This window comes from Eleutherodactylus coqui, chromosome 12 (assembly GCF_035609145.1).
Source record: "Eleutherodactylus coqui strain aEleCoq1 chromosome 12, aEleCoq1.hap1, whole genome shotgun sequence".
Lineage (NCBI taxonomy): Eukaryota > Metazoa > Chordata > Amphibia > Anura > Eleutherodactylidae > Eleutherodactylus > Eleutherodactylus coqui.
The window spans coordinates 110,140,337-110,167,896 of NC_089848.1; positions in this window are offsets into that span (position 1 = coordinate 110,140,337).

Here is a 27,560-nt window from a genome sequence, read left to right on the forward strand (position 1 = left end):
ATGGGGGTGGGGGGGCTGTGATAGTGCCTGTGTAAAGAGGAGGCTGTGTTCATGGGCTATGTTTAATGGTTGTGTGGAATATTATTTAAAAGAATACATAGAGGTGCTCCTGGTTGTGGCCGTTCTGCTCACTTATGTCTGACCGGCATCCAGAGGAAGGTAGCTTTTGGTGGACTCTGGCCAGGAGCAGATGTGAGAAAGTACAGCTCCTTCTGTATGCTGAACCCTAAGGGAGACCAGCACCAACCTGTCCTATGGGCTAAAGTTATAGAGCCTCGGCCAATAGACGGAGTGGTCTCTTCCATCGGGCTAAGACAGATTCATGACAATAACGCCGCTATCTGGCGCTGCTGAAGGAATTTTGATTGCTGTGAGTACGAAAGATAATATTACGTTGCTTAACCCTTTCCAATCCACTGTCTGACGTCTAAAGACATTCTAATTGAAGGCTGTACAGCTCTAATGTCGAAAGACGTCCTGCAGGGTATTCTTACTGTAGATTACTGGTCATTCTGTTGTCGGTGGCCTCTCCAGCATGCCACATACCACAGTACTAGCTCTAGCCAGCAGATGGGGCCATTGTATAATGGTAAAAGGAGAAAGACCCCCTAGGAAACCCTGAATGCAAAATTGGATTGCAAAGGGTTAATTGTGCTCAGAAACATTGACACATAAGGCTTATTCAGCCCTGGATACGTACTTGCTCAAGTTATATCATTGTGGGCGAGTATGGCTTCATTATTGCAGACTGTTGTTATAATACTAATATTTTCACTTGTTCACGGACCCGTTAACAGGTTTTCCTAAAGTCTTTCCGACCAGCTCGCCTATTTGCAGTTACCGTAATTTGTTTCATAAAGCTTGTCAAGAAATTAGTAGATGTCTGAGCACACAATTTCTCCCTGAAGATCCCGCCGGGTGGTCCTATAGCGTTATCTCATCGGCCTGTACCTGTATTGCTGTGGCCCTCCAAGGGTGCAATGACTCCCTCGCTGGTGCACTTCCGGACCCAGACAGAGATGACCATCCCATTGCACTACCACCATCGGCCACTTGCAAAGCAGAGGGACAGGGAAATCCCCAGACCACCATCCAATCCACTACTTCATCTGCTTGGGCTGCAGGTTCTTAGGACCTCCTCGTGCCCCGGAAAAAGGGCCTCAGGCAGAGGCGTAACTTGCAGCTCTGGGCCCCAATGCAAAACCTGGAATGGGGCCCCCAACTATAATGCTTTATTCATAGTACTGGGCTCCCTATATGGAGAAGAGAGGCCTTATGGGGCCCTAAGGCTCCTGGGTCCGGGTGCAACTGCATCCCCTGCATCCCCTATAGTTACACCAGGGCCTCAGGCTATATGTGCAGCAGCCGCCCTGCGATCTGTACGCTCCTGGGCCCACTTGGGCTGAGTACAGAGGAAATGACCTACAAAGAACATAACCCCTTCATCAGGGAGGTCCCCTAGAGGTTAGGTCTGCCTAAACCGCCATATCATAGCACCTTGTAATGCAGTTGTAAATAGAGCGCCAAGAGACTGCTATGATCTGTCGGTGATTGTTGTCTGCCACATGTGACGAGTAGCACTCTCCTTTGGAGTGCTGCAGAATTTTAACTCTGCCCCTGGCTGCCATTTATTTGTGAGCCATCCACAAACTGCATATTTCTACATCCCGATGATGCATTACAATCTAAGGCCAATAACGGAATGAGACGTTGACTTACATAGTAACTTCCTACAGGTGGCGCTGGAGAGACGGTTTTCTTTGGCAGAGTAGAGTGATACACAAGGAAATAATGTGCCTGCTGTTTCCCATATCCAAAATCTCACGTTGCCATCTGACCTGTAAAAGAAAGCGATACTACGTGTAACGTTACTGTTACTAATGTGTCCTTTTTGGATTTACATATAATACTGTAATTTGCGCAACATAAGTGATTTTCATGAAATGCTGATATGGAGTACGTGTAAATGGGGAAGGTAACATAAGCCAGCTGCAGCGTTCAATGGATGGAAACTAACTTCTAGGAAGAATAACACTATCTGCCTTATTATATTGTCCTCACTGGATTTTGACAGATTTAAAGAGGCTGACCAGTGGTAAACTATCAATAGCCTACCCTCAGGATAGGCCATCAATAGTACATTGGTGGAGGTCGGTTGCCAGGAACCTCACCAATCAGTTTTTCTCCAATGCACTTATGACCAAGCTGATTTTTCAGGAAGCAGGCAGCTCTGTTCTCTCTGTAGTGGCCAGGCTTCGTATTACAGGTAAAGTTCTCATTCACTTCAATGCCTGCAATATCAAGCCTGGCCACTGCAGTGAGAATGAAGCTGTCTGCTTCCTGCAAAAATCGGCTCAATGCACAAACAAACTGGTGTAGTAAATAGCTGATCAGAGAGGGTCCCAGAAGACGGACCCCCCCCCCCGCCATCGTACTGTCGATGACCTGTCCTGAAGATAGGCCATTGATAGTTTACAACTGGAAAACTGCTTTAAAATATATATTTTTTTAAATGCTTATAATAATTGCATAATCTCAAACAACAAAGAGTTTTGGCTCCCATTAATTTTAGAATTCTTCACTTTTTGGAGATTTTCACATCTCTATCATGAACACCTACTGTATACGGCCCATCTTGTCAAGTAGGATGATCACCCTGACCACCCCTCATGGCCGAAACGTTGCTGTGTGATGGGAGAATAAAGAGTATATTTTATATAGCACCTCTGCCAGGATTTTCTTCTACGCCCTGAAAAGAGCGGCCCAATAGGGAAACCTGTCCTTTCTTAACCCTATAATCAACCTGTCCTACCAACACGTTTCTATTCTGGAATGTCCCAGATGTCATGAATGCAGAAAGCCGACATGAGCTCAGAGTAATCAGTAGATAAATAGATACTACCGGTATATATGGAGCTCAGCTAAGCGTATAACATCGAGTTACAAACTGTATATAAAGGCCCATTTACACGCAAAGATAATGTTTCATACGATTGAAAGATTGAAAGTTTTAGGAATCACTTTGCATAAAGTGGTAGTGGACACTCATGTCCATTAACACTTTATCATTTTCATTTGCATGTAAATGGGCCTGTAATTAAACACATGCTGGACTCTGCAAATACAGAGTTCTTGTTAGGGCTGCCAGCAGAATAGAATGTCATCTCCTGGCTCCTGTGGAGAACACAATATGCGGTCTGTTGAGAGATACTTTATCTCTCTGCTGCTGAACAATGGATTTTAAGCTCACTTTAAAATCATCGTTTAGACGAAAAACGCATGATGCCCACGTTTACACACAACAATTATTTCTCATTTGCAGTAGAATTTTGAGCGATAATCGTGTGTAAATGGGCCTTAAGTGGACACCTGAGCAAGAATCATAAGCAGTACTTATTTCCATATGTTAATACTTAGTGGGGCTCCTTTGGCCCCAATGACATTGGATTTAAGTAAATCTATGTGTAAGAAAACCACGTGAACCCCAACCTTACATATGTCTCTCCAATTGGGGGAGATGGGGGCTTGAAGCAAAAGCAATCCACAACATTAGCCATTAGGTGATTGTCAATAGTTCATCTATCTGTACATCTAAATACAAATGTCTCCAATGGGGGAGCTTTAAACAACCCTCAAGATTAGCTAAAGGTAGTTGCCAGTAACTTACCTGCATGCCTATGGTTGGGCAGCAGGTCTTGCAGTGGCCAACGTTGTTTGGGACGATGGGTGTGTGACAACGGGGCGCAAGCAGGGGCGTAACTATAGAGGATGCAGGGGATGTGGTTGCACCTGGGCCCAGGAGCCTTAGGGGGCCCATAAGGCCTCTCTTCTCCATATAGGGAACCCAGTACTATAAGTAAAGCATTATAGTTGGGGGCCCTGTTACGCTTCAAGTTACGCCTCTGGGCGCAAGAACACCAAAACAGCTCATACTTGGGTATTCTGGTTTGGCTTACGCCCTGAGTCATGTCACAAGACCTATTAAAAGACTCATTGACTCATAGGGTAGCTGCTTCCAATAGGTGGCGCTGTGGAGGATCATTCTATCGCTCATTTGCATAGTTTACTGTTATTCTAGACATATTTCCTCCAGCTCCACACGAAGGACTCATTGACAAGAATAATCCGCGGGAAGCTCTGCGCTGGGTAGATGGGCAGCATTTCCTGTAACGTGTGACGCTTTAATCAGGGTGACCTCTGCATGACTTCCTCCCATGAATAACCAGGTTTGTTGCTACCTCTCACACTGAATGTTCTCTAAGGAAATATTCTGTTAAGGGGCAACAGTTTTCCATTTCAGTGCGCGGCGCTTCCCAGATGCGTATTATTTCACTTGGCTGGGACCGAGAAACTAATGGTATGTTTGATTTCCAGCACAAGATTCTATTGAAGTCGCCCCGGCTTCTATTACAGAATGGCTCTGTGTGTGTTTTGTTAGCGCAACATAGTATCACACTCACACAAAGGTAGAGAAAGCCGCTCCACCGGAGAATGCCGCCATTTATACTGTATTATATAGCCAGGAATGGAACGGGGTCAACTACTTTCCGCTAAATGTACAGAGATGCAGAAGAGAGATTGTGTTTAATCTCTGTTTATTAGGATTTTCAATCAATTAGGAATAGAGATGAGCGAACGTACTCGGTAAGGGCGATTTCGCAATCGAGCACCGCGATTTTCGAGTACTTCACTACTCGGGTGAAAAGTACTCGGGTGCGCCGGGGAGAGGCGTGGCGGCGCGGGGGGTAGCAGCAGGAAACAGGGGGGAGCCCTCTCTCTCTCCCTCTCCCCCCCACTCCCCGCTGCAACCCCCCACACCGCCACAGCGACCCCCGAATTTTTTCGCCCGAGTACGGAAGTACTCGAAAATCGCGGTATTCGGGCGAAAAAGAGGCGTGGCTGAGCACGTTCGCTCATCTCTAATTTAGGAACAAACGAGAAAATAAAGTTACGCAGAACCAGAAGAAGACGACAGAACATAGAGATACGTTGAAAACATTCCATGATCTTCATGATCCACAACTCCAGGGGCGTGACTGAAGGTTCGGTGGCCTGGGTGCAAAAGTTCAGCTGCCCCCTCCATCTGTACCCGTACCCATACCTAAACCGCACCTTATGCAGCTGCAAAACCAATTTCCATCCACGATCTGGCCCCTTGGCATAGGCTTTCTAAACATGACTCATTTCCTGGCTGAGAATATCGTGCAAGATTTGTGCGCTGCGAGACGCACAAATCTGGTGTGAATATGAACGCATCCCTTGGGGTCATACACATGAGCAATTTTTTTTACTCACATCATGTGCGTGAAAATATCGCAGCACGTCCTATCTATGGGCGTTGCCTCGGAGCGCCTTGCATCGCCCATTGCTTTCAGTGGGGCCGGCACAGTATTGCATGGAGTGCGAGGTACACTCGAGTGCGAAGCGAGGTTGATCCATTGAAAACAATGGGAAACACTTTGAGATCCGCCGCCACCGCCGCGGGTTTTAGCCTCAGGGGAGGACCGCTACTCGTCTGAAGTGATGCAAAGTTTTAACACAAAAATGCCTCACATCCCCGGGTGCATCGCACGTTAGCGAGCGTATCACAGCCCGATACCACACTCACCCATGTGGAATAGCCTTAGGCTGCGGTCATGGCTTTGGTTGCATTATTGAGCAATAATTAAAATCATATAAAAAAACTGCATATGGATTTAATCAATACAGGTGTTTTCGTATTTTAAACTGCATGCAGGTTTTTGATGCGTTTTGTAAATGTGTGTAAACTGTGCAATCATATACAGGAGATACCCAGGTTATACCAGCATGCTCCATATCACTATATACAGGATGTATACATTATAACAGCTGTTTATATATAATTATATACAGGAGATACCCAGGTTATACCAGCATGGTCCATACCACTATATACAGGATGTATACATTATAACAGCTGTTTATATATAATTATATACAGGAGATACCCAGGTTATACCAGCATGCTCCATATCACCATATACAGGATGTATAACTTATACCAGCTGTACATATATGATTATATACAGGAAGCACCCAGGTTATACCAGCATGCTCCATATCACTATATACAGGATGTATAACTTATACCAGCTGTACATATATGATTATATACAGGAAGTACCCAGGTTATATCAGCATGCTCCATATCACCATATATAGGATGTATAACTTATACCAGCTGCATATATATAATTATATACAGGAGATACCCAGGTTATACCAGCATGCTCCATATCACTATATACAGGATGTATAACGTATACCAGCTGTACATATATAATTATATACAGGAGATACCCAGATTACCCCAGCATGCTCCATATCACTATATACAGGATGTATAACGTATACCAGCTGTATATATATATATAATTATATACAGGAGATACCCAGGTTATACCAGCATGCTCCATATCACCATATATAGGATGTATAACTTATACCAGCTGTATATATATATACTTATATAAGGAGATACCCAGGTTATACCACCATGCTCCATATTACTATATACAGGATGTATAACGTATACCAGCTGTAGATATATAATTATATACAGGAGATACCCAGCTTATACCAGCATGCTCCATATCACCATATACAGGATGTATAACTTATACCAGCTGTACATATATACAGGAGATACCCAGGTTATACCAGCATGCTCCATATCACTATATACAGGATGTATAATGTATACCAGCTGTATATATATAATTATATACAGGAGATACCCAGGTTATACCAGCATGCTCCATATCACTATATACAGGATGTATAACGTATACCAGCTGTACATATATAATTATATACAGGAAATACCCAGCTTATACCAGCATGCTCCATATCACCATATACAGGAGATGTATAACTTATACCAGCTGTACATATATAATTATATACAGGAGATACCCAGGTTAAACTACCATGGTCCATATCTCTATATACAGGAGATGTATAACTTATACTAGCTTAGCATACAGAATTATATACATAAGATACCCATGTTATATCAACATGCTACATATCAATATATACAGGATATATAACTTATACCAGCTTAACATATATAATTATATACAGGAGATACCCAGGTTATACCAGCGTGGTTTATATCACAAAATACCTGGTGAAAAAGCGCTGCATGCTGGACGGTAACCGGATGGACCCCATTATAGTCAATGGAGTGTGTCCGGTGCTGTTCTGTTCCGTCCGGAGATTGAGCTGTTCGGCCACAGGGATTCCCCTTTCCTGTTTCTTGAACAGAGCAAAAAGGCGGCATCCCCTAGTGCAAGTGTGAAACCACCCTAACCTGGGTATCTACTGTATATAGTGATATAGACCATGCTGATATAACCTGGGCCACTATATACAGGATGTTTAGCAAATACCATCTGAACATACATAATTATATATGGGAGATACCCAGGAAATACCAGCATGCTCCATATCACTATATCCAGCAGATGTTCATTCCCTGTATATAGTGATATGGAGCATGCTGGTATAACCTGGGTATCCCCCGTATATAATTATATATGTAGAGCTGGTATAACTTAAACCAGTTATACATATTTGAGCATGTGCAGTACATACCACCGCATGTACTGTTCCTCCGGTCTCCTCCTCGGCTCCCTGACACTGTCAGTGCACTGCCAACCAGACCAATCATGCAGCCAGCAGTGCACTAATAGACTGCAGTAGTGACCAATCACCACTGCAGTCTCTCAGTGGAAGGGAGGAGCGCTAGCCTGGGGAGTCTGCAGCCTATAATTGGTGGCTGGCTTCCCCGGTAACGGTCCTACCCTCCCTGAGTACCACCCACAGCCAGCCCACAGCCTGCAGCAGTGAGACTGTAAATGGTAGGGGGCCCACGGGCCCCCATTTGCTAAGACTAGGTCAGCACCCGGTGCCCGGCAGCATTATTGTGAGTCTGTGTGAGTTAATGAGCGGGCGGTCCAGTGCAGATAGTAGTTAGTAGATGAGCCAGGTCCGCCACTACAGCTGCAGTCATTTAGGGAACACCTTGCTGTACGAGGCGGCCAAGAGACAGAAACAGCCCAGTGCAACTATACTATACCGATTCCAGATTTCTCATCTACTTCTATGGCAGGGGTGACCTTGGAGTAGTGGGGACCAAAACTAGAGACAGATGTAGGTCCCTTTCTCGGACCTAGAAGTGTAGAATTCTTTTTTTTTACCAAGCCTGGAGAAAAACAATGTAATTACCAAAAAAAAAAAAGGAAATGTATCATAATTTACAAAAATAATAAATCTGAAAACTTTTTTAAAAAATTCAAAAATTAAAACCTAGCAGATATGCCCGCACATATCAGCTCCACCACATAACTAACTTATCAGCTGCAGCACTTCTAGTCTTTGTCAGACTAATAACTGGAAATGTGGTTAAATATTCTATAACCCCGCGGGTGGGGTGGCGCTCCTGCCCCCGCTGGCATCGCACTCCTTCCCCACAGCTTATGAAATAATATCCTGCTTCAGCTCTGGGATTCCTGTGTAACGCGTTGTTTCCCGGAGCTCCTGCGCCGCTGCCCCTTGATCGCCGGGCTGGTTTACCAACATGCTGGCTCTTCTTTGGTGTTTAGTTAAAAGTCTCATAAAGGCCGTTTCAGATCCTTGTGGGTTTTAAGTTGCTTTCTGTCCACATTTGCGCGCAGCGCCGGTGACATTATTAGCGGCCGCTCACAGACACCTCGCGCTCTACAAGGCCGACTCCGTTTTTTTTATTTCTGCTTTCAAGCTGAGATGAAAGATTGTAAAAGCTTTTTCTTTCCTCCGGGGACTCGCCGCTCACAAACGTTTCTGTGTCCCACAGTTATTTTACTACTTGGGGAAGATATTTAAAGGGCACTTCCCTTCCTGCATTGGGCTGCAGGGTTAATAAATGGTGTCTGTCAGCCGCTTCATCCTCATCGTACCTTATGGTGATGTGCTGGTGCATGTGAGATGGTAGGCGGAGCGTGTTTTCACGAACCGCGAACACCGGAACGCTTCTTTAAAGCCAAATTGTTACTATTTGGAAATATAAAGCGAGGGATGGCGGCCAGACGTTCCTCGTAAGGGACGCAATTGTCCGCAGGAGGCGGCGCGGATGCGGATTTTGTCCGTTAGTGCGATTGTGTTGCGTTTTTAACTGCAGAATGCGCTCTGTGGAGCGTCTTGCGGAATTTTTTTGTGTGTTTTTTTTCTCCACAGACTTTAATAGGGAATTACATTTCCTGTATGTTAGAAAACCGCAATAATTCCATAAGACGTCTTTAGGCCTTATTCACACGAGCGGTTTTACGCGACCATGTGAAGCATTGGATTCCAGAGCATTCGTTCACATGAATGATTTTTGGTTGCATTAAAAAATTGCGCGATTAGGACTTTAACATTGCCGAATGGTCGGCAATTTTTAACGCTGTGTGAAAACATAGGTCTTGCCCTATCTTTTAATGAAAAACACTGGAAGCTCCCATGGGAGTCTATGGGAGCTGAATAAAAAGGGAGGGGGAGGGATTTTACCTGCGTCTGGCGCTACGAAAAGAAGACCGCTGCCGCTATTTAACTATTAGAAGTCATTCCGAGGATTTCTTCCAACCACATGAATTCCGTGCTGTAATGTAGTTTTTATTTAACCCCTTAATGACCTAAAGGACCAGACAGTTTTTTATGCAACCAAAGCATGCAAAACGCCCGTGTGATGAGCCCTCGCACTAAACTAAAGTGCAGGAATGAGTTTCACATTTTGTATGGTCTTGGATTACAGGGTGCTATGGGGGCAGTTTAGGTTGGCGAGGGTGTCAGGTTTTAGTTCTTTTTTATTCTAGAATTTCCTTTACTTGTATGTGCACATATATTTTTCACCTCTATCCCCCCATGACATCATATTAGTCTTCTGGGGGACATTCACAATGTCATTTTTTTCCCATTTTACACAGCATCCATAGGAGCTCTAGACACATGGGAAATCATCCCCCTACAGTGACAGAACTGGTCTGGGGTCTGCTAATACCCAGCAGCTCTGCCATGCCGGGGATGGCTAGTGATCACATGATCGCCGATTCCAATAGAGGAAAGAGTGCTGCTGCTTACTGTATTCTCTCCATAGTGCTAATGTAGCCTGTGAAAGAGGAGGCAAGAAGCTGTTATAAACTGCTTCTCTCTTCTCCACCAGTGTCTCCTCTCAGTGTAATCCTGCCTGTACAGGGAGGTGAGGAGGTGAGCTGTGACTATTGCGAATGGTGGCTCCTGTGTTATCTATATATGGGTGTCACCTACCAGTGTAATCCTGTCTGTACAGACAGGGAGGGGAGGAGGTGAGCTGTGACTATTGTGAATGGTGGAGCCTGTGTTATCTATATATGGGTGTCTCCTCTCAGTGTAATCCTGCCTGTACAGGGAGGGGAGGAGGTGAGCTGTGACTATTGTGAATGGTGGGTCCTGTGTTATCTATATATAGGTGTCGCCTCTCAGTGTAATCCTGTCTGTACAGGGAGGGGAGGAGGTGAGCTGTGACTATTGTGAATTGTGGTCCTGTGTTATCTATATATAGGTGTCTCCTCTCAGTGTAATCCTGTCTGTACATGGAGGGGAGGAGGTGAGCTGTGACTATTGTGAATGGTGGCCCTGTGTTATCTATATATATATACGGGCAATGAAATTGTGTGAGATTTGTGTGTTATGAATATAAACCTCATTCTTTGCGGAATAAGTTGGCACTACACAAATAAAGATTATTATTATATTACGAACGGTGTCATCACACGAGTGATGTTTTCCTGCTCTGCACCGTGATGCGATGTGGGAAACAAAGCACAGCATGTTGTATTTTTCTGCTTGCTATCGCATCGCCCATTGTTTTTAATGGGTTTGCACATGGTTGGCGAGTGCGATGTGGGGGTGGGATTCACGGCCCCATCTCACGCTCGCCCGTGTGAAGTTAGACTAAAGGCTGGAGGCTGCGCTCTGGTTCTGTACTGCTGACCTGGTATGCACTGAAACAAGAAGCAAAGACATCATGTTTATCAGTCACATGACCACTGCAGCTAATCTCTGGCTTTATGAACAGCATGTGACCGCTGAGGCCAACGATTGGCTGCAACAATCATGGGAGCAATGAACATAATGTCATCTCCTCCTGTTTCAGAGGAGACAGGCGCAGGGCGGTAAAGGTAAACGACACTGGACCGGCAGCACAGTAGAAGGGGGAGTAATAGCTGTTTTATTTTTCAATGCCCGTTCCTACCCTGGGGCAAGTCGTAAACCCCTCTAATGCTAAGGCCTCAGTCAGACGGGCATTTTTATGTGCGTATGTTACCTGCGTATGCGATCCACATCTATGAGTATTAAGAACCAATGCTTTTCAATGGCAGCGGTAAATATAGGGCAGTGGATTTTAAAACGCGGGTAACTGCTGAATTTAATGAATGGGTGAGTCCTGCCTCTGATTGGCTGAGCGCAGGGACCAATTACAGGCAGCTCTCACAGCTGTCATTCAATAGCTGAGAGCTGCCTCTGATTGGTTACAGTTCTCAGCTAATCAATGGCAGCCCTTTCAGCAGGTGGGCATTTTAAATCCCCACCTGCTGAGAGCACTTCAGAGCAGTGCAGGGGAAGAGTCTGGCTGGACGCGGCTGAGACCCGGCAGCTGCAGGGAGGTGAGTATATATATTTTTTTATTTTTTACACATTTTAGGGATGATTTTTCAGGGAAGGGCTTATATTTAAAGCCCTTCCCCGAAAATCACTGCAGGGATTGCCGGCAGCCCACTGCTTTCAATGGAACCGGCTGTAGCGCTGGCTCAATTGAATTCAATGGGAGAACATCGCTCTCCTCCACCACAGCTGTAGCAGCTGCAGCAGTGGATTTCTTCGTCTCCGTGGGAAGTCCCCTTGTCACTGAACACTGTGACAATACTGTTACAGTGTTCAGTGGCAAGGTGACTCCCCGCGGAGATGTAGAAATCCTCTGCGCAGCTGTCACAGCTGTAGCAGAGGATTGCAATGTTTCCTGTATATTAATGGGGCTGCCGCTGCTGCTGGCTCCATTGATCAGAGGTGAAACCCCTGAATGTGACAGCATCCAGGGGTTTCACATCCAAGGCATCCCCTGCTGCCGCTGTCACAGCGGAAGCAGGAGATAGCGAGCAGCGCACTTGTCTCCTGCACAGGAGGAGTGCTTGGGGGACACGTTTGTAGAGAAGAGTGGTGAGGGAGCGATATACCCACAGAGCCCCATTCAAAAAATGGCACCCAGAGTGCCTCAGGGAGGAGGGGAGGTAGCTGAGAGCCAGGAGGCTGCAGAGGAGAGGAGCAACGAAGATGGTACGCTGGACTCCTGTAGCAAAATGAGAAAGCTAGCGCCCATAGGAATAAGAAGAGGGGAAGAGAAGAATGGAAGCAGGAAGAGAGGACCATTTTCCCAAACATTTTATGTTCATGTAGTGCACTGCTTCCCTGTTGCAGCGGTCCCATGATTTGTTTACCCACATGAATGCTGCAGCCAACAGTAGGGCCGTTGGGGACATGGGCCGTCACCAGTGATATACCATACACCTGTTATGAGTTTCTACATCAGAAGCCCACCTGACAGTTTATGGGACATCTTCTGGGCGGATGAGGTCAGCTGTGAGATGATGTTGTGCTGGACCCCCAAATCAGTGGTCCGCTGCCACAGTGAGTATATTACCTTCGTATAGTTATAGGCACAGGGGCTGCAAAATATATAAAAGAAATAACCGAGACAACCCCTTTCATTTTATGTTTTTTTATCACTTGTAAAATACGCTGCAGTACTTCTCTATTGCAGTATATTATATTTTTTAATGTCAAATGATTTCAATACATGAAAGGATTCACTAGATGATAGTAGGGTGCCAAATGGGGCAATGGAGGCACCCTGCCTGATAATAGATGCCGCAGTCACCACTGACTGCAGCATCTAAGTGGATGAACAGCCATAAATGGAGCTACCTGTGATCGCAGCCATTGGGGTGGGTGCAGCGGCTTCAGACATCCATATATTTGAACATCATACATCTATGTCATAGAAGCTTAAAAGGGTTGTCTGAGTTATGTAAAAAGGGGCAGCTTAAGGGGTCCCCCTGGTACAAAATAGCTAAGCACCTGATACTTACCACTTCCCGCTCCGCCCCCTCCACTTCGTACTCCAGGTCTTCTCTTTAAAAGCTGTAGTCAGTTTGACCCGCCTCCAAACAAGCTGCTGCAGCCAATGACAGCGCAGAGTGCTGAGCGCTGTCAGTGGCAGCAGCACAGGTTTATGGACATCACAGGCTGTAAACAAGCAGCACAGCGAAGACCTGGAGCTGCCAGCAGGAAACGAGCGGGGAGCGGTATCAGGTGCTTGTTTTTTTTTTACCCTACGGGGGCCCCTTAAGCTGCTCCTCTTAATTAACTCAGACATCCCCTTTAAGTAATATATGAAATGTTACTGATAAATTTTATGAACTATTGAATAGTAAATGATCAGCAGATTGTACAATATACGGCGGTCACCTTATAAACGACGAGCCTCGGGCCCGCAGAACCGTAAATAATGTATCCGCTCCTAATATACTGCAACCTTTCATTTCAGGATTTACTGTCTGTTAAACTCTTTCCTACTTTAACGTTTTCAATTAGCGTAAAAATATTTAGTTAACCCGAGCCGCGCGGCCTTACTTACAATTTATACTGCTGCTATCATTTTTTCCTCTTTTTTCACTTCACATCATGAGTAAAGTTTGACTAACCTTTCCACGGTACTTTAATTCATAATAAACACCGCCTCGTATTTCTCCGCATTCGCTTTCTTGGAAGGAGTTCTATATTCTCCGGTTATATATTTTGCATAAAATAACACTGTTTGCTAATATTTGGAAGGTTTTTGCTTCCATCACCAGCTGACTTATGTATCAGCTTCTGTACGGCCTGCAGTAATTGTCACTAATTACACCTGTCCCTTCCTTCCTGGACACGTTCTTAGATTCCGTGTATTCACTAAATGAATTTAAAGAGACATGGCCATAATTACAACATCGATGAAGTAAAGGGGCGGAAGGCCAAAATCATATGAAACCATACCATAAATGATACATCATAACTGAGAGCCCCAATTTACTCCTCTGCTCAAAAAATAAGGGTACCTTTACACGGGCCAACTGTAAGACGATCAGGGTCCAACCGTCGGCCCAACGACTATCACTGCTGTGCTATTGTCAGCAGGAGGATGGTACTGTGGCTCGACGGAGGAAGCGCTTACAACAACTGGAACTTTACTGAATCAGTACTAGTTGAACTCTCTCTAGGAGGGCACATACTACTTTAACCCCTTCCCACCCAATGACGTAAGGGTACATCATGGCAAGCTGGTACTTCGCGCAAAATAATGTACCCTTACGTCATCGGGATAGCGCAAGATCATGACTGACTTCGCGGTATCCCGCTGTTAACCCCTTCCCTGCTGCAATCTAAGTAGATCGCGGCAGGGAAAGAGTTCACAGAGGGAGCGCGCTCCCTCTGTGTCTCCGGCCGGCTCTCGCGAAAGGCCAGCCTGACGCCATGGCAGCAGGACGCCAGACACTGGTGTCCTGTAGGGCCAATGCCTATGATCGCTGTATAAGCGATAAGGCATGGTAGGGCAGTAGCTCTGCCATGCCTTATCACAGCGATCATAAGTACAGTGATGTAAGCCCCTCAGAGGGACTCAAATAGTGTAAAAAAAAGAAAAATGTAAAAAAAACCCTTTTTTGTGTTTTTTTTTTTTAATATTAGCATAAGAAAAGGTAAACAAAAATTAAAACCCCACATATTGGGTATTGACGCATCCGTAATGACGTGTACAAAAAGTTGAACATGCTTTTTATTTTGTACGGTAAAAAGCGTAAAAAAACCACTAAAAAACAGAGGCAAAACGCTAATTTTTTGCATTTTGCCTCACAAAAAATGCAATAAAAGTGATCAAAAAAGCCGTACCTTCCCCCAAATTGTATCAATAAAAACTACAGCTCATCTCGCAAAAAATAAGCCCTCATAGAGCTCCGTACATAGAAAAATAAAAAAGTTACAGGACTTTGAATGCAGTGATAGAGAAAAAAAAAAGATTTCCAAAAAAAAAGGGGTTTTATTGCAAAAAAGTGTCACTACCGTGCCCCCCCCCCCCCCTCCCCCATATTAGTCATTGGGAATACTGCTGCTTCAATCATCCAAAATTTCTAAAAAGGTTGGCCCGCCACTTCCAAACTTCATCCTTCGGGCAGCTCCCCATCCTCCTGTCAGCCCATGTAACATCAGAGGGTCTCAGTATGCGAGATCTCACAAGTTATCACCAGATCTTGTGTTCTGATTGAAAGAGCGCCATTTAGGCTGTAATAATAGATCAATAAGCATAATTTAATTCCTGAAAATTCAGGCAGTTCCTGCAGCAGATTGGGGCATTTTTTAATGAGTTCTGAATCCGATGTTTAGAACTTTTTTTGGGGGGGGGGGGGGGGGTATTGAGATGTGATATAACAGGATCCCCGCGTTCAGCTGACGGGCGCTCTTTAAGCTTTTCTTTAACTATCTGTTACTTTTCCTCTTTGAGGCTTGTATGAGGATCTTGTGACAATACGCCCATTGATTGCGTGTAGGTTACAATGTGCAGACGGGAGGGCCTCCTGTGTACAGTAACGTGTATCGGCTTCTACATTTTAGACCCAGCAGCTGCCCATTATACTTTCATCACATGCACTTTAACATTTCCTATGAATGGGATAAAAGCACATCAAAGCGACAGGACGCTGATGACAGACACCCCGATGACAGGCACAGGATCCGCGCACCTATAGCTCAGATTGCCCAGCGAGTCTGAAGAGACGTTAGTAATACGAAGTAATAAAAATGTTACTCCTAGTGAAACAAAAGTTACCGGCGAAGGTCGCGATTGCTCGGAAGTCTTCAGAAAATCTCCGGTCTTGGATCAACTAGGATTATTATGTAGGAGGAGTCATTCGGGATCCCATAGATCTACTGCAATTTATAATTTTAGGTTTTTTTTATGCTCCCACTATTGTATTGCTTAACCCACTGGGGGTCAGTGATGACTGTATTGTCACAGTTACTTCAGCCCCTTATTGACGCGGCCTATTTTGGCCATGAGGGCACAACGTTTTTTTTCTGTAATTTCATCTCCACTTCTCAAAAGCCATAACCTTTTTATTTTTCGGCAACATGGCCATTTTTGGGGCTTGGTTTTTGCGGGTCGAGTTGCAGTTGTTACTGATACTATTTCTGGGTAGATATAGCTTTTTTGATCACTTTGGATTAAAAACAGCATTTTGGCTCCATTTTTTTTTTTGCCTTTTTTTCAATTTATTCTACGGGTTATTGATGGATGCAATGATACAAAGCGTATTGGTTTTTTTTAGTGTTTTTGAATAATTTTTAGACAAATAGGGGAAAATGAGCAAAAAGGTTTTTTCTTACATTTTTATGTGCTTTTATTTCTTTATAAATATATATATAATTTATTTATTTATCATTTATTTATTTTTTTTATTTTTCTTTCTCTGTAGGGGTCTTGAATCTGTGATGCTGTAATCGCAGCGGTAACTGCCATGGCAACCCATTGGCCCTTCGCGATTACATGGCAGCGGGCCGATGATATCACAGAGGGAGCGCCTTCCCTTAATAAAGCCTTTACATGCTGCAGGAAGTACGTTTACATCCATTCACAGGAACAGTTTCCCACACAGGAAGTACATTTATGCCATGCAGCGGGAAGGCATTAAAGAGGAACGGTCATCTCCTCTGATCAGTGGGACTGGCTGTATAGCTTTGCAGCTGCGACCACGCTATCGCATCTCTTCTTTTTCTTGTATACCCTTGATTTTCCTGCACTTACCTCCATATATTTTCCCCTGGCACTGTGATTCTGGTAAGTAGGCAGTTTCTACCACTCACTGTCAGTGGGTGACATCAGTGGGTGGAGGAAACGTGATGTCACCCACTGACGGTGAGGGGTAGATAGATCCAAAGTGTAAATCTAACAGAGGTCGGTGCAGGGAAACAGGGGTATACAAAGAAATGAAGAGGTGCAATACAGTCAGCAGACCACAGCTGCAAAATTATTTACCCGGCCCTGCTGATCAGAGGACATGACCGCTCCTCTTTAATGCACCACTTAAAACTGCTTCTTAATCACTCTGTCCTTCCTGGTTGCTCTTGACCAGGTCATGTGACTGCTGCACCAATCACTGACCTCAACAGTGGCCATCTATAGCCAGTGATTGGCTGCAGCAGTCACATGTTCTTGTTTGTTGCAACCAGGAAGGACAGAGGGATTAGGAAGCAGTTTGAAGGTGTGAGAAAACCTCTTTAAGCTAAATTGACTGACTCACTCCCATGTTCGGAGAACTATTCAAACTGCACAACAGCCAAAAAACTTTTGCCAGAATGGTTTGTAACTACTTCAGGAGGGTTGGTAATCCGGAGATTATTCCGATTGCCAGATTGGAGTCGGGAAGGAATTTGTTTCCCTTAAATTAGGAAAATTATCTTCTACCTCATTGGGGTTTGTTTTGCCTTCCTCTGGATCAACATTGGGGGGTAACAGGCTGAACTGGATGGACATGGGGCTTTTTCTCTTGATACTCTTCTTTCCAGATTTGCATTGCGCTTCATACCGTGACAAACATATGTTACGCATTTTGGTAAAGAGAGATAGTAGTATCTCCAAAACTGCCCTGACAAGTGTGAATTTCATAAATTCCAGCATGGATCAATGCGGCAACTTGCTATGAATCCTCATAGAATAGTAGAGTTGGAAGGTACCTCCAGGGTCATTGGGTCCAAACCCCTGCTTAGTGCAGGATCACTAAATCATCCCAGACAGATGTCTGTCCGGCCTCTGAAGACTTCCATTGAAAGAGAACTCACCACCTCCCATGGCAACCTGTTCCACTCATTGATCACCCTCACTGTCCTTTTTAAACTGTATTTCTGTTTCCTATATCATTAAACTTCTAATACCAATACTGTTTTGTGTAGTGAAAATGTAAGGAATAATATCACAATCCTTCTTTAATAATGGGAATATTATAAGTCTTTAAGGAGGTCAGTGGCCATACCAACACACAAGGACACAGCCAAGTGCATCTGTAGAGGATGCAGAACTCTGTGGTGATCTCATAGTACAGTTCCAGCAGAGCCTTGCAATAGGAGGAAGAGATGAGCTCCATGTAAATCATAGATTGACATGACCTAAAGCGTCCCCGCAATTTGCGATGGCTTTTCAGAATAAACTGCCATGTGTGTAGGTGAGGAATAACACTATATCTGCCATTATATGACTTGTATCCTGCATTTATCACCAGTTCTACCTTCTGCAGTCTCCTTCTACACCTGGTGGGTGAAGATCATATGGTAGTAGTTGCTATGTCTCCCATACACTGCACATATAGGAGAGGAAGGTATAGTCTCTCTATCACCCTAATAAGTAACAGCATCATGGAGGACATTATACAATTGTACTGAGCAGTGTAGTAGCGATTTTAGGAGCCACATCTGTGTGAGCCTCTGTCCCTGCTGGTGCTCCCTCCTCCCCCTCCCCATAGACTTCTACGATCAGCATGACACAACATTCTCTTCTGCTTCCTATGTAGAGACTGCTGCAGCCAATCACTGACCACAGCAGTGACCTGCTATAGTCACTGATTGGCTGCAGTGGTCACATGTCTGTGTAAACAAGAAACAGGAAGTACAATGTGCATTCAAGTTCTAAGGTCTCATTAATATTTTTTGGGGGGAATAGGAGCAGATAGAAACCTGGGACACATCTTAGAAGACGCGGCATTCTTCAGGGATGAGTGAGACAGATGGTGGCTTCGTCCAGCGCACAGAACCCACATGACAGCGGCGGGAGTTAGAAGTGGATTCAGTAGTTAAAATGGTAACATTTACGTTCCCAGAACATCCATTTTCTTCTCTCACGTGGAATGACATCCATCAACATTGAGAGAGCCATATGGTGGAGGTGTCATGGATGTGACAAATGTGCATGTGTGTGATTGTTCTCAGTGAGAGAAGCCAAGTCATCTTGTAGGTATGATACCTTTTAATGGCTAACAAAAATGCAACATGTTATAGCGAGCTTTTGGGGATATCTCGCCCCCTTCGTCAGGCTATTGAATCAAATGTGCTTTTGTGTATGCGATAATTCAAAGAAGGCCAAAGTTGTGTGAAACCCGCCAAGGAGATTCTGGGTTAATGCCAGTGTTGAGAAAATGATGGTGGCCATGTTTTGGGACAGTGAAGACATAATCCTCACTTACTGCGATCCTAATGGCACAGCGGTGACGACTGCGTCCTATCAAGATGTTTTGACAATGAAGTTCCTTCCTGCATTGCAACAAGAACATCTGAAAAAGGCTGCATGTGTGCTCTTCATCAAGCCAACGCTCCTCCTTATTGGTGGCCCTTATTCAAGGGTTCCTTCATGACAACTTTGAAGTGGTTCCTCATGCTCCCTACCCACCTGACCTGGCAATGATGAAGTATGCTCTCTGCGATCACATGGCTTCCAGTGCTCCATCAGCGATTTACCAGTGGGCAAAAGAGACCCCTGAAGAAGTGTCTGCAGCGGCCATGCAATCATAAAATTGTGAAAAATGTGTATGCCAAGAAGATTATGTTGAAAAATGATGATGCTTCCAGCTTTCTGGGGTAAGTAGTTCTCTAGAAAAAAGAAATTAGAAGACCTTAGAACTTGACCTCACCTCGTACAGAAACCAGCAGGGGACCCCGGGAAGTGTCAGAACAGGAGTGGAGGGAGATCTGTAAGGTGAGTATTACTTATTTTATTACTTTACAGCATTTTAAAAAATTTTTTAAACTTTTAAAGGCCCAGAAAACTATTTTAAATTGGACAACCCCTTTAAGTGCAAGTAAAAATACAACCCAGGACTGGCCCTTTTACTAATAATTGCTTCCAACTCTAGCAGTCTAATGGCCATTTACCCAATGTAGAATCTTCTATAACCAGACATAAAATCCCTCCTGGCATTTGAAGACGAAGAAAAACCTCCTGAAGTGCTTCTTTAAGACTCTGGCCTGAAACCAGTCAAGTACAAAGAGAACCGGTCCCAGCGGTGAGCCTCAGAGGTCCAATATTCCACCTGCGAAGTACAAGTGTGAAGTGTAAGCCAAATTCATTTAGTTCCCTTTACATACCTGTCAACTTCACTTACTGCAGTTTTTCTCCTCCTTCTCCTCCAGCAAGGACAGTTAATTGTTGTTCTATTCACTCCATCACATAACACCATTTAACGGCTATGACAGGCACTGCTTGCTAATTACGAAGCAAAATTTGCACTGCAAGGTTTGTTGTGTCAACAGGTTCCCCGGACAATTCGGTGATTGTTTTATGAAAAGATTGGGTAGTCGGGGTTGAGAACTTTCACTTCAATTATCCTCATTTACTGTCAAGGCTCGGAGTTGTTCTACTGGAATGAAATGAACAAAATAATGAGCTCCATTCTGGCCCCATACAAGCAGTTGGTGAACCCTAAAGAAGTCGGCGAGGAGTATGTTGTGTCTCCTTTTATTTAGAGCGGTACAGACGTCAGGCCATATGTTCTGTTCCCTCCCGAGATGAGCAGCCTTGAGCAAATAAAAGAAAATATTACGCATTAGTTTAATGCAATGTGAACACAAATGTGTTTCCTAAGGCCTGAGATAAATAGCAGCTGGCACTTTTTCATTTGGGCAAATTTAGATAATAGCGAGATGTTTTAATAACCATTAGCTAACTGTTCTTGGACAGTAAATAGTTTTGACATTGTGTTTCCTAATCCCTCTGCTCTTCAGCCACACATAAACAGCTCCCCACATCTGCTCCAAGACTGGAAAATGTTCATTAGTTTCAAAATTACTTCCTACGTTCTTAGAAGCGTTAATGGCAAGGACCGAGGCAAAAATATCCTGCGGGCCAAGGTATGTTTATGTAAGGGGGTCCCACGATGAAAGAGGATCCCAACTCCATCTGGTGATGGGGCTCTTAACTCTGCGCACTCGGGCTCAGCCACTTGCTCTCCAGCCAGGGACCCCCCTTGCTTGCATCGGACACTATATCACCATACTCATGGGTCCGGCCATACTGTCGGCCACAGGTCTGTAATAATGCTGTCAGGGGCTTTCGTCTGTAAGGATGAAGAACATAGACTGTAGCTTCCAGAACGAGGAAGTTATTAATCCAACAGTCACTCAATACCCATGTAACTGGTCCAATACAAGAGAGTCTCCGGAGCACTCGCTGAGCGAGTGTACAATCCGCAAAATGAAGAATGTCGCTCAACTTAATCACGGTCTCCTATGAGGTTTTGAAGATCAATTATATTAACAGTAGCCGCCAAAGCAGAGTTCAGAGATATGGCTACTTACTCCACCAGATGGACCTAGTTGCCGCTTCCAGAATGGGGTTATTATGATGATCTTGCAGGAACCGGGACGCCAAAATTAGCACTCAACGTATTCTGGTGGAGGCTATCTCCGTGCTGAAGCCACAGCTAAAATTCGCAGTCTCCAGGGCCTATTAGAGGAGCGAGACTGCATTTAGGGTAACCACCAACTCCCTTATACCAGAAGCCGAATATAACGACCCCAAAAATAAAACTAGAAACACAGTAAAGGGGGGCGGCCACAGCTTTTATTTATAACTCAAATGGTAATACAAAACATTTAGATACATATAACCAATATAAACATAAATAAGAAAGGACACACCGCCCCGGAGGGGAAGAAAGACCAGAACATGGACGCTTTCCTTCCTGATATGTGAAAACCTGCTGTAAAACAGCGTGCATGTAGGGAAAAGGACGGCCAGCTGGGACAATACCAGTAAAGCATGGATCCACATCCCAGAGAACCTGTGAGGGATGAAACCCCAGCACTTAATGCTGATTGGTTCCCAAAAACACATGCGAGTGATCAGTCAAACCAGAGAGAACCCAAAGAAGCCAATGTTCACTCGAAGACCGCTCACATGTATTTATGTGCTTTCAGTGGACTCGGCATCTGAGGAGCGTGCGTTGGGACCCAGTCAAGAAACTCACGCCTCCTAATCGATAGTTCAGCCTGTAAATGCTCCAACAATTTGTTCTGCAGTCGCAGAGTTGATAAGTGAACAACAATCGCTCCATGTACAAACACACAGACCGTCATCTCTACGCTTTCGCGAATATTTCGAGCAAGTATTTAGACAATATTTGTCCCGTGTAAAGACGCCCGTACAGAAAACTGTCCAGAAACAAATTCTTTGTAGATACACTACGGGTCACACCTGCTGGCATCATCTTAGAAGATAATTTGAAGATGTCTTTAGGTCAGTCTGAAATTGTTTATCAAGAAAGTAGAAGTTCATGTATGTTGACTTACAAGACACGGAGGCTGAAGGTGGTCATGGATTTCAGAGGATGGTCACCTGATGGCACATTTTGGTCATTTCAAGTGAACATGACTTTAAGAATGAACGTGAATAATCATTCTCAACAGAAGTCTGCCAAAGGTATTTCAGTCAACCGAGGATGAAATTGCAAGTGTACGGCGCTACTGGCCGAATCCGGCTAATTCACCCCCCATGGAGTCATGCTGGGTTTTTTTAACTGACTTCCTAATCGCCCATCTTTCTATGCAGCATTGCTATTGGGATCATTCATAGAAAAGATAACACAGATTGATTGGCTGCATTTTGGCCAATTGATATCTTAAATGTAATAAAACCTTAAAAAAATCTAATGGCATAGAAAAAAACCTATAAAAAAAATCCCATGAGGCAACAGATATGGAGAGTCTCCGGTCCTGGGAAGGATTATCATCATCATGCAAATACTTCTGCATTTGTATTTTAACTCCTTAGCGACCCTGGAAGTATATTTACATCCTGAGTGCGTGGGGTTTGCATAGGGTGGGATTTGGATAGCCGAGAGCCAGTCGCTACAATGTCCATCAGCGTTTATGTGGATTGCGGTTGTTAACCATTTACATAGTAACATAGTATGTAAGGCCGAATGAAGACATTGTCCATCTAGTCCAGCCTGTCTATCCTACTGTGTTGATCCAGAGGAAGGCAAAAAACCCCAAGGCCAGAAGCCAATTAGCCCTTTTGGGGGAAAAATTCCTTCCCGACTCCCTAATGGCAATCAGACTGTTCCCTGGATCAACCCCTAATAGTTCCTACCTGCCTGTATACCAGGATTGACACTTAACCTAAAATTTATATCCTGTAATATACTTCTTCTCCAGAAAGACATCAAGTCCCCTTTTAAACTCCTCTATGGATTTTGCCATCACCACTTCCTCCGGTAGAGAGTTCCACAGTCTAACTGCTCTTACAGTAAAGAACCCCCTTCTATGTTGGTGATGAAACCTACTTTCCTCTAATCGTAGCGGATGTCCTCTTGTTACCTTTGTGGTCCTGGGTGTAAACAGATCCTGGGAGAGATCCATGTGTTGTCCCCTCATGTACTTATACATGGTTATTTGGTCGCCTCTTAACCTTCTTTTTTCTAGAGTAAATAGTCCCAATTTGGATAGCCTCTCAGGGTATTCCAGTCCCGTCATTCCATGTATTAGTTTAGTTGCCCTTCTTTGAACCCCCTCCAGCACTGTAACATCTTTCCTGAGCACCGGTGACCAGAATTGTACGCAGTATTCCATGTGAGGCCTGACAAGTGCCTTATATAGTGGAAGGATAATGTCCTCGTCCCTCGCCCCTATACCTCTTTTAATGCACCCCAAGACTTTATTTGCCTTTGCAGCAGCTGATTGGCATTGGTTACTCCAGTTTAGTCTATTATCCGCTAATACCCCTAGATCCTTTTCCATATCACTTTTCCCCAGCGGTACCCCATTAAGTGAATATTTGTGACATCCGTTCCTCCTGCCCATGTGCATAGTCTTACATTTTTCAACATTGAACTTCATTTGCCATTTTTCTGCCCAAGCCCCCATCTTATCCAGGTCCGTTTGTAGCCGCACATTGTCCTCCGTTGTATGAATTATATTGTATAGTTTTGTGTCATCTGCAAATATTGATATTTTGCTGTGCAGCCCCTCTATCAGGCCGTTGATAAATATGTTGAACAGAGTGGGGCCTAATACTGAACCCTGTGGCACCCCGCTAGCGACTGTGGTCCAATCAGAGTACGAACCCTTTATTACCACCCTCTGCTTTCTATCGTTGAGCCAATTTTTTACCCACGTACACACGTTTTCGCCCAGTCCGAGCTGCCTCATTTTGTATATTAGCCTATTACGTGGCACGGTGTCAAAGGCTTTAGAGAAGTCCAGATATACAAGATCAATAGATTCTCCCTGGTCCAGCTTAGAGCTTACTTCATCGTAGAAACTGATCAGATTTGTCTGACATGAGCGACCCTTCATGAATCCATGCTGCTATCAATTCTCACAGTGGCATTTAAATGCCTCAATCAGCATTCGGCAGTCCTGAACCCCCACCATCCCCCCTACACAATAGGGGCTTGTTCAGACGCCTGTATATTGGCTGGGGTTTCACACCCGGCTGATATACGGCGTCTCTCTCTGCAGGGGTAGGGGGCTGGAAGAGCAGGGAGCAGTGCACTGAGCTCTCGCCCCCTCTCTGCCCTCTCTCTCTGCCCCTGTCCCGCCCCCTCCCGTTGCAAATAGTGGCGAGGGGCGGAGAGGGGGCGGAAGCTCAGTGCGCTGCTCCCGACTCTTCCTGCCTCCTCCCCCTGCAGAGAGGGACACGGTATATCGGCTGGGCGTGAAAACCCGGCCGATATACGGATGTCTGAATAAGCCCTAAGATTGCGAGGTGCCATTCAGTTGTCATAGCAATGCAGGGCCTTCAGAAGGCTGCCATATGTTTCTGCCAATTAAGATGTGCCTGTGGCCTGTCTTAATAGACCACCTACAGAATACCATACATTTCAATGCTGAAGTTTCGCCGTATAGGGTATAAACGATCAAACCATTGCAAGCTCAAATCCACTATGGAAGCTAAAAAAAGGGAGACAATAGTTGTTGCATTATTGTAAAAAATAAAGGATATTAAGTTTAAAAGAAACTCTTGTCTTTTTATTTTTAAAAAATCAAAACACGCAGCATCATTGTCCATGAAAGTCGGATCTATCAAAGTAGTGCGTTATTTATCCCGCACGGCGAATGACGTCAGAAAAAAGGACACAATGCCAGAACTGTGAAATGCTGTTTTTTCTTCATTTCACTTCACTTAGAAATGTTTAAAAGTTTCAGTACATTCTATTGAAAACTTCAACTCATTCCACAAGAAAACAAGCCCTCATGCAGCTACGGTGATGGAAAAGGGCTGATGTCCACGACCGTGTTTTCACCACGTATCACATATGCGTTGAACGGACAAGTGCTATGCGGTGAATGGAGTCAGTGAAAATCAGTGGACTTTAATTGCGCCACGCACACCGCCGTGTGGACACTGCGCATCGATACGCAAGAGAAATAAATTGCACCGTGCTCTTTCTCTGCGTACGCACATGAGCCCCATACACTTGTATGTGCTGTGAATGTCCGTGTGATATGCGGGCTTGTGACATATGCAGCCATATGTGGTCTCTACCGGAAGAGCGTATGGCTGCAAAATGTGTAAAGCGCCGCACGGAGACCCGCAGTGTTTTGCGCATACGGTCGTGGAAAGTGGGAGTAGAAACCAAAAATAATAAAAAAATGCCGCTTCTAATGTTTCATGAAAAATGAACGAAGTGACTGACCACAGTTTTCTGGAGTTCGGGGATTGTTTTTCACGCCAGACTTTGTGGCTACGCAGCAGTAGCGCTCTGCCGGTCTTCTCCATCTGCACAGATTTGGGTGAGAATGGTTTAAATCAAGCTGATTATTTTCAATGTTATTACATGAGAACGCATTACGCCCGATAGCGGCCCAACACGGCCCTGATGGTTTCCTCGGGACTCCAAGAACTGAGCGGACGCTTCATGAGTTCATCTGAGATCTTCATTTCCGAAAGCACATCTAGCAGCAATGGGTGCAGACGGGAGCTTGGAGGGGGCTCTGATCCTGTGCAGCTCCTGTTTGATGAAGTCTGACGGAGCCAGAACAAGCGGAGACAAATTAAATAAGAACATTTCAGAGTGAAATACGGCCCATTTATCACCAGCAAACGAGAAAGGATATTACCCAGAAATATGACATCATAAAGACGCCAGCGGCTAATTTATGATGAGCCAAAGACACACAGTGCCGCTACTCTTGTATTCATTCTCCGAAGAAGCTACTGCAGACATACTGTACATAGATGTGTGCCGGCCCATACCGACCCTAATTTATATGCTATGTTGAGTTACATAAATACTCTATTTGAGCTCTTTAAATAATCGGTGACAGGGACGGCCTTGCTCCTCCTCCTTGTATCTATGTCAACTTAGCTCCTCCTCGTATCTCTGATGGCTCAGCTCCTTCTCTTTGTAATTATCACAGCTCAGTTCCTCCTCCTCGTATCTATAATGTATCAGCTCCTCCTCCTTGTATCTATGATGGCTCAGCTCCTCCTCCCTGTATCTATCACAGTTTAGCCCCTTCTCCCTGTACCTATCACGGCCTAGCACCTCCTCCCTGTATCTATGATGGCTCAGCTCCTCCTCCCTGTATCTATCACAGTTTATCCCCTTCTCCCTGTACCTATCACGGCCTAGCACCTCCTCCCTGTATCTATGATGGCTCAGCTCCTACCTGTATCTATCACAGTTTAGCTCCTCCTCCCTGTACGTATCATGGCCTAGCCCCTCCTCCCTGTTTCTGTGATGACTCAGCTCCTCCCTCTTGTATCTATGATGTATCAGCTCCTCCTCCTTGTATCTATGATGTATCAGCTCCTCCTCCTTGTATCTATGATGTATCAGCTCCTCCTCCTTGTATCTATGATGGCTCAGCTCCTCCTCCCTGTATTTATCACAGTTTAGCTCCTTCTCCCTGTACCTATCTTGGCCTAGCACCTCCTTCCTGTATCTATGATGGCTCAGCTCCTCCTCCCTGTATCTATCACAGCTTAGCTCCTCCTTCCTGTACCTATCATGGCCTAGCACCTCCTCCCTGTATCTATGATGGCTCAGCTCCTCCCTGTATCTATCACAGGTTGGCTCCTCCCCCCTGTACCTATCATGGCCTAGCACCTCCTCCCTGTTTCTGTGATGACCAAGCTCCTCCCCCTTGTATCTATGATGGCTCAGCTCCTCCTTATCCCTGCTCTAGTTGGCAGCTCTTGTCTTGTTCCACTGTCAGATAAGTCTGATGTTATAGGTTTTTGGGGATATTTTTACATGTTTCTCCTGACTTATTATTTCTGCATTAGTATTTTATTCAGTTTATATCAAATTGTTTTACACTTATAGTGAATGTACTGTTATTTATTCTAGCATTTTTCATCTTATTTTCAGCTAAAGAGCTTCAGGGATGCCCCAGCTTCCTGGCATGGGGTCACCCTCATCAGGGTAAGTGCTCTGCTTTTGGGTAGGCTGTCAACGCAT